Consider the following 14,081-nt stretch of genomic DNA (forward strand, 5'->3'; position numbering starts at 1 on the left):
GGCTGCGATTTCTTTAAGATCCACGATAGGAGTAATTGTGGCAGCTGCATATTCGACAGGCTGAGAAGCTACAGAAGAGACAGGTTCCGTAACCAGAGGAATAATAGGATCAAGACTCGTAGGTTGATTTTCTCCTAAAGGAGTAGGGGAAGGCAGAATACCTCCTACAGTTTCAAATTCATTGTAAGGACTGGGCAATCTTTCTCTCCAATTTATCAGATCCAGAGAAGAACTGAAAGCAATCCAGCCTTCAAGAGTGTTTGGAGGTTTTATCTCTCTGATGGGCTCTTCCATAGAAATTTTTCGACAAAGTTGCCCCAGGACGGCGGCTTGTTCTTTCTCGTAAAAAATCCAATCCCTTGTTTTAGTTTGTAATTCCTCAAGCATGGGGGAGGAACTCGGATAGGGCGATCCACTGAAAAATAGTTGCGTACTAAACAGTAATGATGAATCCACCATCGCATCTAGGTATATGAAGCTATTACTCTGTGATTATACCTTGGGAGGATGAATCGAGAACCAAAATTTCTAGTTAGGAGTTGCTTCCATATCAAAGCCCAGTTATAAGAACTGGCTCCATAACTCCTTACTGTTCTGGTGACTTCCTCACTTGCTTGGGGCATGGCCTGATCATATCCAAACTATCTGGCAAATCAACTCAGATAATATGGTTCTCGCCAGAACTCTAGTCCTTCCTGTAATGGAAGACTACAAGAACGAATACAGAGAAAGAAAGTCCTTTTGATAGGGTCCAAGTCTTGGTTATCCTCTACATCTCTGTCTTCGTCTTGATGATCTAAGTAAAAAGGAAAGAAGTCGATGGATTCCATGTTATCAATTTTATCCACTATCCATTCATATCCCTTCCTTATCATTTTTCGCTTTAGAAAATACCACAAGAGCAGATGATTAGGATGGACATAAACCTTCTCCAAATCATTGTATGTCCAAGGGAAATAAATGCCGAGCCATCCGGAGAGGTAATCTCATGGAGCGAAAGCAAATGAAACTCCTAGCGCCAGGCTTGAGCAGTGCACCGCGGCATGACCAAAAGCCCTATATAATGAACATCAGATAGGAGGGGCTAGCGAATATCTCTTTCTACCTTCTGCCATCGCACCCATTGCCACAAATAAAGTCGATCGAATAGTGTCCGGACTTTTTGAACTAGGAAGCACAACTAAGCTTAACCAGTAAGCCAGAAAAGGAGCTAATTCAGTTTCGATGGTGAATTCGGTCGGGCCCCTTATTTTCTTACGATTAGCTTCTAGTTCAGTGCAGTGACTGCCAGGGAACCTTTAAAAAAAAATAAAGAAGGGGGAGGAAAGATCAGTGAGCAATTCACATTTATAGGTAAGTATTGTTTGAATGGAAGGAAAGTATTAAAATGCTTACACTAAGTAGTAAGAAAAATGGGCTAGCCATTGAAGAGGAGAAATCTTATGAACATCCATAAAGTAAGATGTTTCCCGAAAGAGCTCAATGGTTGTTGTTGTAATTTATTGGGTGCGACATAGGCAAACTCTTGGATCGAAGGAACGTTTTCATCAAGAAAAGATACAAAGATGGGCAGGTTGGCCATCCTCCCATACTGGAAGATGGAAAGAATTTGTAGAAGACAAATACTTTAGAAAGCCTTTGTAGATCATCGTGTCTTTTTGAAAGAATTCTGAAGTGTCTTCTATGGCATGATATATCCTTGCCACAGTAAGGACATCTTTATATTTCTACAAAATCGCTTTGGCCTAAGCACTATAATATGGACAAACGGACCAAAGACCTCGTGTCCTAAATTCATCTTTACCCCACAAAGAACCGCGATGAGGAAAATGTTGTTGAATTATCTCGAAGAAATGAGTGTAATATAAGGAATGAGGTTCATGACATGGTGTGAGAAAGCGCATCTATCTAATTTGCCCAGTCTTTTAGGTTAAGCCTTTATCTATGACATAGCCATTGAGAATTTGTGGCTCCTTGATCACCTAATTGGATACATATAAAAGCTTGTTTTGTGTCATGTAGTTTGTTGGTTCGCTTTGAAGAATGGATCGATGACACTAAAGTTGTAGAGGAAAAGCAACGGTCTCATCTTTATATGGGGTGCGAAATTTAATCGCTTCAGTAGCCAGCTTGACTGAATCCTAAGCATTCTGAAAATGTCTTCGGTTATGTTTTCAAATCTTCTCCTGGAAAGCTTCATCTTGGTTCTTCTCTCTTGTTCATTTTAGAACAGATGGGGCAAGGGAAGCCTCTACAGCAGAAGGACGGGTGTCATCAGTGCAATAGTTGGCCGTGCATTTCAACCAGTCATCCCAATCAGATTCTTGTCCTGAAAGAGGGGGTCCCTCTATCTCCTTCATTACTATGGCCATGCAGATATGTAACACCCCGTGTTTCCAGAACACAAGTACAAGACTTGTTCTGGAAACCCGAGAGTTAACAAATCAGAGATCTAGCGGATGATTAAAATCAGAGTATGATAGCGTAAGCAAGCATGGATTAATATCATATAAGCTCAATTATTTAGCCCACTCAGTTGGGGGCCTTATTACACTTTTTTTTTAATTTATTAAAGTCAGAAGGAGAGGTTTATTAAAAAAGAGAAACATAAAAGATTGCTAAGGTTGGAGGACAGATAAACTTGAAGTATAAAAATGATCAAGTTCAAATTATAGTGTTGTGCGCAAAGTATTGTGCACAATCTATTATGCACAAAAGATTGTGCGCAATCTGTTGTGCACAAAGTATTGTGCGTAAATTGATTGTGCACAAAATGCTAAGAACGAAAGCATTATGCGCAAAGTATTATGCGCTACCTGTAGTGTGCAGAACTTTGGCCAAGTACAAAAGGGGATTGCATGCACAGACGTGTTGTGTAGGATAAGATGTTGTGTGTAAAAGGTTTTGTGTGGAACAGTGGTCGTGCGGCGCACAACGAGGTTAGTGCACAAAGATGTAGCTTGACACAAAAACGGTAGGAGGCAGCAGAGAGAAATGGTGAAAATGGAGATGAATCCTATATTTATAGGCAAAGCCTGGACCATTATGCGATAATTGTTATGCACAAACCATTGTGCGGTAATTGTTGTATGCAGATAGTTATGCGAAATTCGTTGTGCACAGATTGGTCAGCGCTCAACAAAGGAAATATGTGCACAATAAAGGAGGTTAAAAAGAAAAGTGTTTTAAAAAGAATTGTTATTGATCCTACATGTTTATTCTGTAGGTATAAAAATAAAAAAAAATGCAGGATCAAGGGGGCATCTGTTGAGGCATAAAAAAAGAAGAAGACAGTAAAAAAAAAAAAGCATTGTGCGTAAGAGATCTGCACAAAGAGAAGTGCGCACAAAGGAGACACCGCACAGAGAGGTCCGCACAAGGAGGAGCGCATAACAAGTTCTGCGCAAAGTAGGAGCGTACAATGCTTACATGGCATATTCACACATGCGAGAGGGCTATAAATACCCCTTGACCCCTCTAAAGGGGTCATTAGCAATCAATTGGAAAGGAGTGGATCAAGGAGAGAGAAGGTAGAGCTCGTTGTCCATCGTGCGGAACGGCAGTTGTTCAACGCACAAGGCTTGCTGCGCACAAACCCAGTGCACAATAGCTTATGTCTGGCACAACCACTCCTGATAGTGGCACAATAGCTTCTGTTTGCACACAACCACTCCTGATAGTGGCACAATAGCTTCCGACCATGCACAATGACTTCTAGCATAGCATTCAACATTATGTTTTAATGTTTGATACATTTACGCATAATTTTGGTGCTAAATATTTATTCTACAATATAATTCACAAGCATTCTATTAGGAATCAAAGGGAAAAAGGGATGTGAAGAACTTAGAATATATAAATAAAGTGTTTGTCTTTCTTGTCTTCTTCTGGTGATTAACAAATGAATGAAATTTCCCAAACAAAATGCATTTGTTTCTTGTTCGAAACAAATGGTAGGTTGATCTCTGATGGTTTTGAAGGGAGTGGACACCGACCTTACCTTCTATATCTTGACCGAGACAACCCACAGGTGGGTCGGGTCGAGCTGGTCCGCTCACTCAGCTCACACCTTCTCCTTCTCGTCTCTCTCTCTCTCTCTCTCTCTCTCTCTTTTGCTCTCTTTCTCTCTTGCTGGTGCGAAACCCGAGGTCACTGTACCCTATTTATAGCAGTGGGAGAAAGGTTGTAACGGCTAGAACAGTCCGGCATGTAACGGCTGAGATCTGAGATTAGCCTAGCGGGGGGTCCATCCACTCGTTTGGATGGGAAGCTGACCCCAAGGCCCACCAAAAAAGCACTTTTTCTGGTCTGGTGGGGCCCAACTCGTGGTGGGGTTCAGTCTGATCAATGAAAAAGATGAGCGGCTCTCTAATGATAGATCATAATGCTATGTATGTCACCATGATCTGGTCCATTTGGACAGACCAGATGAGGTCTTTGATCAGTGTGGGGTCCACTTTTTGGACCCCAAACGTTGATTTGGGAAGATCTCATGAGATTTCCACCATTCCTTCTCATAAGATGGAGTATTTCTCCTCCAAATCTCTCTTACTTTATAGGGGATGATCGGGATCTCTCCACGTGGCCAGGGGATGGTTGAGATTGTGCTAGCTTCAGCTTTCCTAGAGAGGAAAGTCTCCTCTTTGCTTTCTCATATGCAGGCTTTGCTTGGTCGTTTCTAGAAAAGAGAAGGCACCTCTTTCTTAGGCGATGGATGGATGGGATGGCCTGATCAGGACGATCACAGGCCACCCATGTGGTCCCGGATGGGTCCCATCTTGCAGATATCCACCACGTGCAATGTGTTGGATGGTTGCAATCTATCTTTCTCATCTGTTTACAAAGGCTCAAATGTCTATACGGTTTTGATCATATGGGCCCCACAGAGAAGTTGAACGGTTCGGATGGTTCAGAAAGTGGCCTGGGTGGGCCACTTTGGAGCTCAAAGGTCACCAAATTCAAATAGCCGTTGGCGAGAGAGGATTTTTTGTGTTTTGGCATGGTCAAAGTTGGTTTGACCAACAAGGGACGTCCAGTGCACTCTGTGCACTAGTGCTAAGGTGCACGTGCACCTTATGTGAGGTCCGCTTTGAGGTTTGTGGCAGATCCACACCATCCATTTACCTTGGGATCCCTGTGTAGGAGTCCCACCCCATTTTTGGGTGGGGCCGAGGCCCAAGTGGGCCATATTGCACATCTACATCCTCTGATTGGCCAACCTACCCTGATCCCCAGGTTGGATTGATTTGAAATTGGGTTTTAATGGTCAAAATGGGGCCCAGATCATGATGAGGGCTTGATTTGCCACTAACTAACTCTCAAAAGTTGGTTGTAGGAGCGTTATTCCTAATATGATTTAATTAAATGATAAAGAAATCCTATAAGTTGGGATCTTTGGTTAGTCTTACCTCCCTGGTCATCGTAGAGTCCGCCTCATCTCCTAGGGCCTCTTGGTGGATGGCTTTGATGCTGGCTAGAGTTCAAACCCTGCATGCACCGTGTTCAACTAGCTAATTAGCCTATTCCACTTTTTTATTAATATGGTTTTAAGAAGGTAACACCCATGTATCAGAGGTATGGGGTGTTACAACATGTCATTTGAATCAAAATTTTCGACAAATGGCTTTAAACAATGTCCATTCACTTTAAAAGCACTGCCATTATTTAAATTCTGGATCTTGACAACCCCATGACGATAGACATTAGAACAATGAAACGGCCAGTAAAATGAGATTGGAGTTTACCTGGAAAAAGATGCATTTGATGTTGATGTTGTACTTGAAGTTGATGTAGATAGAGCAATCTTCATGACTTGTAGCTCATCTTTGTATGAAGGTGAACTTTCCATCTATGAACAAGTTCATCATTCCAAAGTGGTTAGTCACTACGAAATTTGACAATACAAGGTGCTAGATATATAACATAGTACTTAACTAACCCATCTTCACATTGAGATATTTTGAAAAAAAAAGCCTCAAAATTCCTTCTTCAGGTATTACCTTTCCATCAATTCTCTTCCCTTTTCATTGCCCCTTTTGCATTACATGCTTATTTCTTTTACATTGAGGACAATGTAGATTTTTTTGGTTAGGGATGGGTGATTAGGTGAACTAATTAATGTTTTCTCAGTTTTGAGCAAAAATTTTGAAAATTTTCAATGTTTTAAGTTGAAATTTGTTTGGGAAGCAATGAATTGCGTACTTAAAAATGTGTTGGGTATGATAAAAATAGAAATTGAAATTTGGATTGTTGGAGTTTGATCAACTAAGTAATCTATCACCTAAGTTCTTACGCTCAATTGATTAAGAGATAGTTTGAATATCATGTTAATCTAAATCAAAAGACACATTCAATTTGTCTTCTGTAAGACATGCTAGAAGTTCTGATTGTTAGTATGTGAATCAGATAGATGGTGAGAATCAAGTCTGGAGAATTCTATCCGCCTTAAAAGAAGAAAAGAACCAGTTAAAAAAAACAGGATATCAACAAAGAAGTCATGAAAGAGAATAAAAAAGAATGAAAAATATGGAAAAGAATACAAAAATAAAAAGAATGAATAAAAAATTGACCGTTAATATAAAATCAAATACTGGAGAAAGAAGGAAAATGGGATAAGTTTGTAATCAGTACTTGAGTTTCAAACTGATCTTGAAGTGATGAGTATGGCTAACATGATGAACTAATAGTATTCGTAAAAGACGTAAGTTGATTTTCACTGAGCACATTGAAAAACTTGATATACAAATTATGCTCAATTTAATAGATAAAGAATTTACTTGATTGTTGCTTATGTGGTTCGACTCTAAGTATTCAAAACCCCACTTTCGTATCTTAATTCTACCCATTCATACTTGAGTGTACAAAAGATTATTTTCCTAAAGAGGTTTTGAACATAAACACTGAGATTTATTTTATGCATACTTTACTCGGGACTAGCAAAATGCTGGTTGGGGATTGTGTTGAGGGTAAAATATTACATATTATCCCTCATTTATATCTTGGTTTTATGAACATGATAATGCTTAATGTTCTATTTTACTCATGTTTGTATTGCAAGGTGAATTTAAAAGCTTGGATTGAAATGAGTGTTAAAAGCATGGATTTGATGCTCAAGAATCACCAAGGCAAGGGATGGATCTTAGGAGACCAAGATTGAAGAATTCACATGCCAAAGATCTAAGAAAACCAAGTGAGGATGAAGAGAATCAAATATTTGAAGTGAAGAAAAGGAATCCTGAAATTGTCCTAAAAACAAACATATTCCTAAAATTGTCCTAAAAAACATATTCTGAAACTCTGGGTCATTCCATCAAATTGTGCAGATTGAACTACATTCTGGAAAACTACGTAGAGTGAAGTCTATTTTAGCAAACTGCGTAAATTTGAGGCGGTTTCTAGAGTTTTCCAACCAGGTGCGAAAGTTGGAGTTCCACAATTATAAATAGGATTCCCTAGGATGCTCCAATGCATCTTCTAGGGATTAAGGAGTAGAGAAAAAAGGTGGAGAAGCCGTCGTCAAGAGTTTTTCTTCTTCTTTCTCAAATGTTTTTATGTTTTTCTTAAGAGACTTTTGTCCAATCATGTCTATGGTTAGCTAAACCTTTTACCTAGGACTAAGAGGTGAAGCTTGTAGCGTGATGGGATGTTTTTATTACTTTAATTCATGTTTTTGTTGAGCTTACTTTAATTTTAGTTTGATATTTAAGGAATACTTTCAGTTTTTAATGATGTATTGTGACTTAAATTACAGTAGATCTGCAATAGCTTAGAGTATCTTCTTTTCCTGTTTTGAGATTTTGGGATTGGTAAATCCTGTTATTTGTCATCGTCTCATGGGCATTGTTTGGTGATGGAATCCCTGCCAATTGTCATAATTCTCCTCTTTTGAGAGTTAGGTCAAAGAAAGTTCAGATTTGATCTTAATTGCTATATCTTCCAATTTGATAGGATAGGACTCCATTTCCAATTGTGTTATTTGAGTCAAGTAAGGAATCATCCTGATTGTTACAAGTGGATCCTTGGAAACCATAGTTCCCACCTTTGAATTTTTAAGTTTCTAATTACACACTTCACAATTACTCCCTTTAATTTCATATTTAGATTCATATCTTTTCTACTTCTACTTCTTGTTGCTTTCAGAATACACATGAGATTAGTCCTTGTGGATTCGACCACGGTCTCACTGAAATTATTACTGCATCGCGACCCTACACTTGGGGTTGTGAATATATACCATTCCGAAATAATGACCATCAAACAGTCATTAAATTCTTTTAAAAAAACATCCTTTCTCGGTTCAGAACACCTCAAACTATCATTAGTGATGGAGGTTCACATTTCTGTAATAGATGAAGAAATATGGCATCTCTCACAAGGTGAGCACTCCATACCACCCACAAATAAGTGGGCAAGCTACGATTTCCAATAAGGAGATTAAATATATTTTGGAGAAAATGGTTAACCCTCTTGTTCACAACCCCACGTGTAGGGTCGCGATATAGTAATAATCTCGGTAAGACTAAGGTGGAATCCATAGGGACTAAACTCGTGTGTATTCTGAAAGTAAGAACTAGAAGAAGATCTAAACCTAAATCTAGAATATTAGGAAGTAATTGTTAATAATTTAATAAAAAATTGTAAAATTCAAAGGTGGGAACTAGGGTACCTAGGGATCTACTTGTAGCTATCAGGATGTTTCCTTATTTGATTCAAGGAATACAATTGGAATTGGAGTCATATCCTATCCAATTATAAGATGTATCAATAAAATCAATCTGAATTTTCATTAACCTAATTCTCAATGGATGAGAGTTGTGATGATTGGAAGAGATTCCATCACCAAACCATGCCCTAGAGATAATGGAAAACAACAAGATATACCAATCTCACAACTGAACATAGAAGAATTGTGAAGGTTAGAAGAGATTTCACCACCCAACCATGCCCAAGGGATGATGGTGAACAACAGAATTTACTATCTTTACAATCTCAAATCATGAAAAGAAGATACTTAAAGCTATTGCAAATCTATTGTAATTTGAGTCATAACAAACCATTAAAAACTAAAAATATTCCTTAAATATTAAATTAGAATAAAAAAAGTTCAATAAGGATAAGAATCAAACAAGAAAAGTATCTCAATCATTCTACAAGCTTCACCCCTTAACCCTAACTAGGAGATTTAGTTAACCATAAACATGATTGAATCTAGAATCCTCAAAGAAAAGATTAGAAACTAAGAAGAAGAGAAGAAGAAACTCTTAGATGATGGCTCTACCCCTTTGCTTTGCTCCTCAAAAGACTTAGGAAACCCATATTTGTAGGCTAGTTTCTACAAAATTGTAAGATCATATCAAATTTATGTAGTCCGTGTAACTCTAAGTAACACCTTCGATGTCATCGAACAACCTTCAATATCATCGAAGGGGTTTGAATCTGGAAGTCGCACCTTTTGTCCTTTCGTACTGCATAAGTCTTTGTGTCATCGAACTTTCTTTCGATGTCATCTAGAGAAGCTTCAAGTCACCGAATAGGTCTTCGAGCAATCGAAAAAGCATCCAAAACAGTCCAGCGAGTTGCTTCATAATTCTTCAAAAAATTTGATTTCATCGAGTTGATCTCGATGTCATCAAGCTAATCTCGATGTCATCGAGAGAGTCTTCAAGTAATCGAGAATGACACCTAATATTTCTAGCGACCAACTTGATTTTCATGTAAAAATTCGATGTCATCAAGCTATATTCGATGTCATCGAACCATGGCTTCGATGTCATCGAACTGTGGTTAATAACACAGATGAATGAAGCGGATTACAGCACTTTGTTCTTTCAACTTCCTTCCTCCACTTGGTTTTCTTGGATCTTGCAGTCTTGAAATCTTCAATCTTGGTCTCCAAAGATTCATTCTATACCCTTGGCAATTCTTGAGCATTAAATCCATGCTTTTAGTATGCTTTTCAATCTAAGCTCTTAAAATCACCTTGTAACACAAACATGTATAAAATACACCATCAAGCATTATCATGTTCACAAAACCAAGATATATATGGGAGAAAATATGTAATATTTGAGTCTCAATACTCTACAAATGGCAGTGTATCTGGAGTACCCCACAGTGCTGGACAACTTTGTATCCGAGTGGAAACATCAGTACGCTAAGATTTTATGCAGTCAAAGCGTTGCAGAGCTTTCGCACTAACTTTTCTCTCACTTGGGCCTAGAAGAGATTAAGAAGAGAAGTGTACCTTCTCCCCTTATTACTACAGCTAAAAGGATGAAGAAAGCGAAGACGAGGGTGTTACATGACAGAAACATCCTTCGAAAATCATTTTTAACTGTCAAAAAGTCCTCTTGTACAATTCTCAGTTACACCTTTTTCCCGGTAAACTCAGATCTCGTTGGACTGGCTCTTTCATTGTTATTAATGTCAATCCTCATGGAGCCATCGAGATAAAGAACCCAGCAAATGGCAATATTTTCATTGTAAATGGACATCATCTAAAGCCATTTGTTGAAAAGTTTGATCCAGAGGACATGTCTATACCTCTAATTGATCCTGTATACCAGGATTAACCTCCTAGTCTGATGGAGGTGTAGTTAGGTTTATTGCTTTCATAAGATTTAAGACTAGGATGGTTTGCTTTCCACTTATCTAGTCTTTGTTCTAACCCATCTTCACGTTGAGATACTTGGGAAAAGCCTCAAAAATTCCTTCTTCAGGTGTTACCTTTCCATCAATTCTCCTTTCTTTTCGTTGCCTCTTTTGCATTGCATGCTTAATTCTTTTACATCGAGGACAATGTAGATTTTAGGTTAGGGGGTGTGGATTAGGTAAACTAATCAGTATTTTCAATTTCTCAAACCTAAAACCTATTTGGAAGGCAATAGCTTGTGCACTTATGAATGTTTTGAGTATGATAACATTGAGATTAAACTTTGAATTGTTAGAGTTTGATCAACCAAGTATAATATCATCTAAGTTCTTGCACTCAATTAATTAAGAGGAAGATTTGAATATCATGTTGATCTAAGTCACAAGACACATTCAATTTGCTTCCTGTGAATTATGCTAGAATCTCTAATGGTTAGTATGTAAATCATTGATACATGTTAAGAATTTAGTCTGACGAATTTTATCCACTTTAAAAGATGAAAAGAACTAATTAAAAAATAGTGAGATCGATAAAAACATCATGTATGATGAAAAAATTGAAAAAAGTTGGAAAAATAATGAAAAAATCTGAAAAGATTGAATAATAAAAAAGTGACCATCGATATAAAATCAAAAAGTGGAAAAAGAAGGAGAAGGAGATAAGTTCAAAATCAGTACTACTCTTGATATGATTAACATGGTTAACATTATGAAATGATAGTATTCTCATAGGAAGTAATTCGATTTTCACTAAGCACATTGAAAAACATGATATAGGAACTTATGCTCTGAAGAAATTGATAAAGAACTTATTTGATTGATTGCTTACATGATTCACCTTTAGGATTTCAAAGTCCCATTCTCTTATTTTAATTCTACTCTTTCATAGTCGAATAAACAAAATATTGTTTTCTGAAAAAGGCTTGAACATTAAGAATTGAGATTCACTTCACATATGTTTTGCTCAGGACTAGTAAAATGCTGGTTGGGGATTGTGTTAAGTGTCAAATATTGCATATTCTCCCATATTTATATTTTGGTTTTATAAACATGATAATACTTAAAGGTATATTTTATACATGTTTGTGTTGCAAGGTGAATCTGAGAGCTTAGATTGAAAAGAATACTAAAAGAACGGATTTAATGCTCAAGAATCACCAAGGAATAGAATGGATCTTAGGAGACCAAGAATGAAGAGTTCACATGCCAAAGATCCAAGAAAACCAAGTATAAAAGCTAAAGAAAGGACTTGAAAGATTGCAGAATTTAAAGTAGAAAACAGACAGGTTTGGTCTGACCGAACCCATGTTCAGTCCAGCGACAAACGATGGAATTTAGAAGCTAATTCGGTTCAACCGATGGACAATTTAGTCTGATCGAAACCCAGCTCGGTCTGACCGAAGGGAGGATTCAGTGTGATTGAAAGTGCACAAAAAGCTCCAACGAAGAAAAATGGATTTTGGGTTAATTCAGTTTAACCGAAAGTTAATTCGGTCCAACCGATGACTTAAGTTCGGTCCGACCAAACCCAGCTCGGTCCGACTGAAATCGACCAACTACTGAAACAGAATCCTTTCCAAATTTGGACTCGACTTCGAATTCGACTTCTGTCCGATCAAAGGTGAACATAGAAAAGTTGCAAATTACATAACTTGAGTTGGTTTACGGAAATTCCAAGTCGATGCGTAAGGTGGAGCTTCATAACTATAAATAGTAGTCCCTAGGGCATTCATACAAATCATCTAGGGTTTAAGGAGTGGAGCCAAAGGGTGGAGTCCCCACCAAGAGTCTTTATTCTTCTTCCTTAGTTGTTTTTATGTTTTAATTAAGAGTTTTTAGTTCAATCATGTATATGGTTAGATAAACCTCTTAGCTAGGGCTAAGAGGTGAAGCTTATAGTGTGTGATTAGGATGTTTACTTTGCTTTGATTCATGTTTATATTGAACTTCCTTGATTTCTAGTTGATTTTAAGGAATATTTTCAGTTTTCTAAGGGTTGTTGTGACTCAAATTACAATAGACTCTGCAATAGCTTTAAATATCTTCTTTTCCTATTTTAGATTATGGGAATGGTAAATCATGTTGTTTGCCATCATCTCTTAGGCATGGTTGGGTGATCGAATCCCTTCCAAATCTCAATAATCCTCTTCCATTAAGGCTAGATCAATGAAGAGTTCAGAAATTTGATCATCTCTCTTTCTAATTAGATAAGGTAGGACTCTGATTCCAATTAGATCTCTTGAATCAAGTAAGGTAGCATCCTAATAGCTACAAGTGGATCCTTAGTACCCTAGTTTCCACCTTTAAATTCACAAGTTTCAATTATACCATTCACAATTACTTTTCCAATTATTCAGATTTAATTTTAGATCTTCTTCTAGTTCTACTTCTAGTTACTTTCAAAAGCATACACGATTAGTCCCTATGGATTTAACCTCGATCTCACCGAGATTATTACTACATCGTGACCCTATACTTGGGGTTGTGAACAGTACCATTTGCCTATATATATATATATATATATATATATATATATATATATATATAGAGAGAGAGAGAGAGAGAGAGAGGCCTGCACATGTGCGTACATTTTCACACATGTCATAAGCACTAATCTGAATAGTCCATGTGATGTGACATCCCATGAAACCCCAATGGACCAATTTTCACCTTAATCTAAAACTCTGGTGGGCCAGAGCAAAGAGAGATTCAAATCAAGGGAGGAAACTATTTTCTTTTTTCATGGCCCATCAAAGTTTTGAATCAAAGTAAAATTTGAGCTCCGAGGGTTTCATGGGGTGTTGCACGGACCATTTAGATTTTGGATTCAGATCATGTATGATGAGTTCTTAAAATGTTTGCATGAGTTCCATCTGAATTGGTGCATTGCTGAGCATTCGGCTATACATATATGTGTGTGTGTGTGCACACACACACACACATATGTACATATGTATGTATGTATGTATATGTGTGTGTGTGTGTGTGTGTGTGTGTGTATATATATATATATATATATCATTCATGCATAAGAAACGTGAAGATTGATATATCCCTGAATATCATAATCTCTCCCCAATCTGAATAGTCCACATGAAATAGCACCATATGAAACTCCCCAAGCCCAATTTTTACTTTGATCCAAAACTTTAGTGGGCCATGAAAAATGAAAGCACTTTCCTCCCTTCATTTGCATTTCTCTTTGATATGGCCAACCAGAATTTTAGATCAGGGTGAAAATTTGTCCCTTGGGGTTTCATGGGATTCCACATCACATGGACCACTCAGATTGGATGCTCATGACACATGTGCAAAGGTGTGCACGTGCATATGTACCCAGGTGAGCACGACTCTCTCTCCCCTCCTAATAAAAATTTTATCCTTAAAATTTGCAAAACAGGCAAGGGAAGAGGGAGCATCATCATATATAT

The sequence above is a fragment of the Magnolia sinica genome, chromosome 6 (assembly GCF_029962835.1).
Source record: "Magnolia sinica isolate HGM2019 chromosome 6, MsV1, whole genome shotgun sequence".
NCBI classification, from domain to species: domain Eukaryota; kingdom Viridiplantae; phylum Streptophyta; class Magnoliopsida; order Magnoliales; family Magnoliaceae; genus Magnolia; species Magnolia sinica.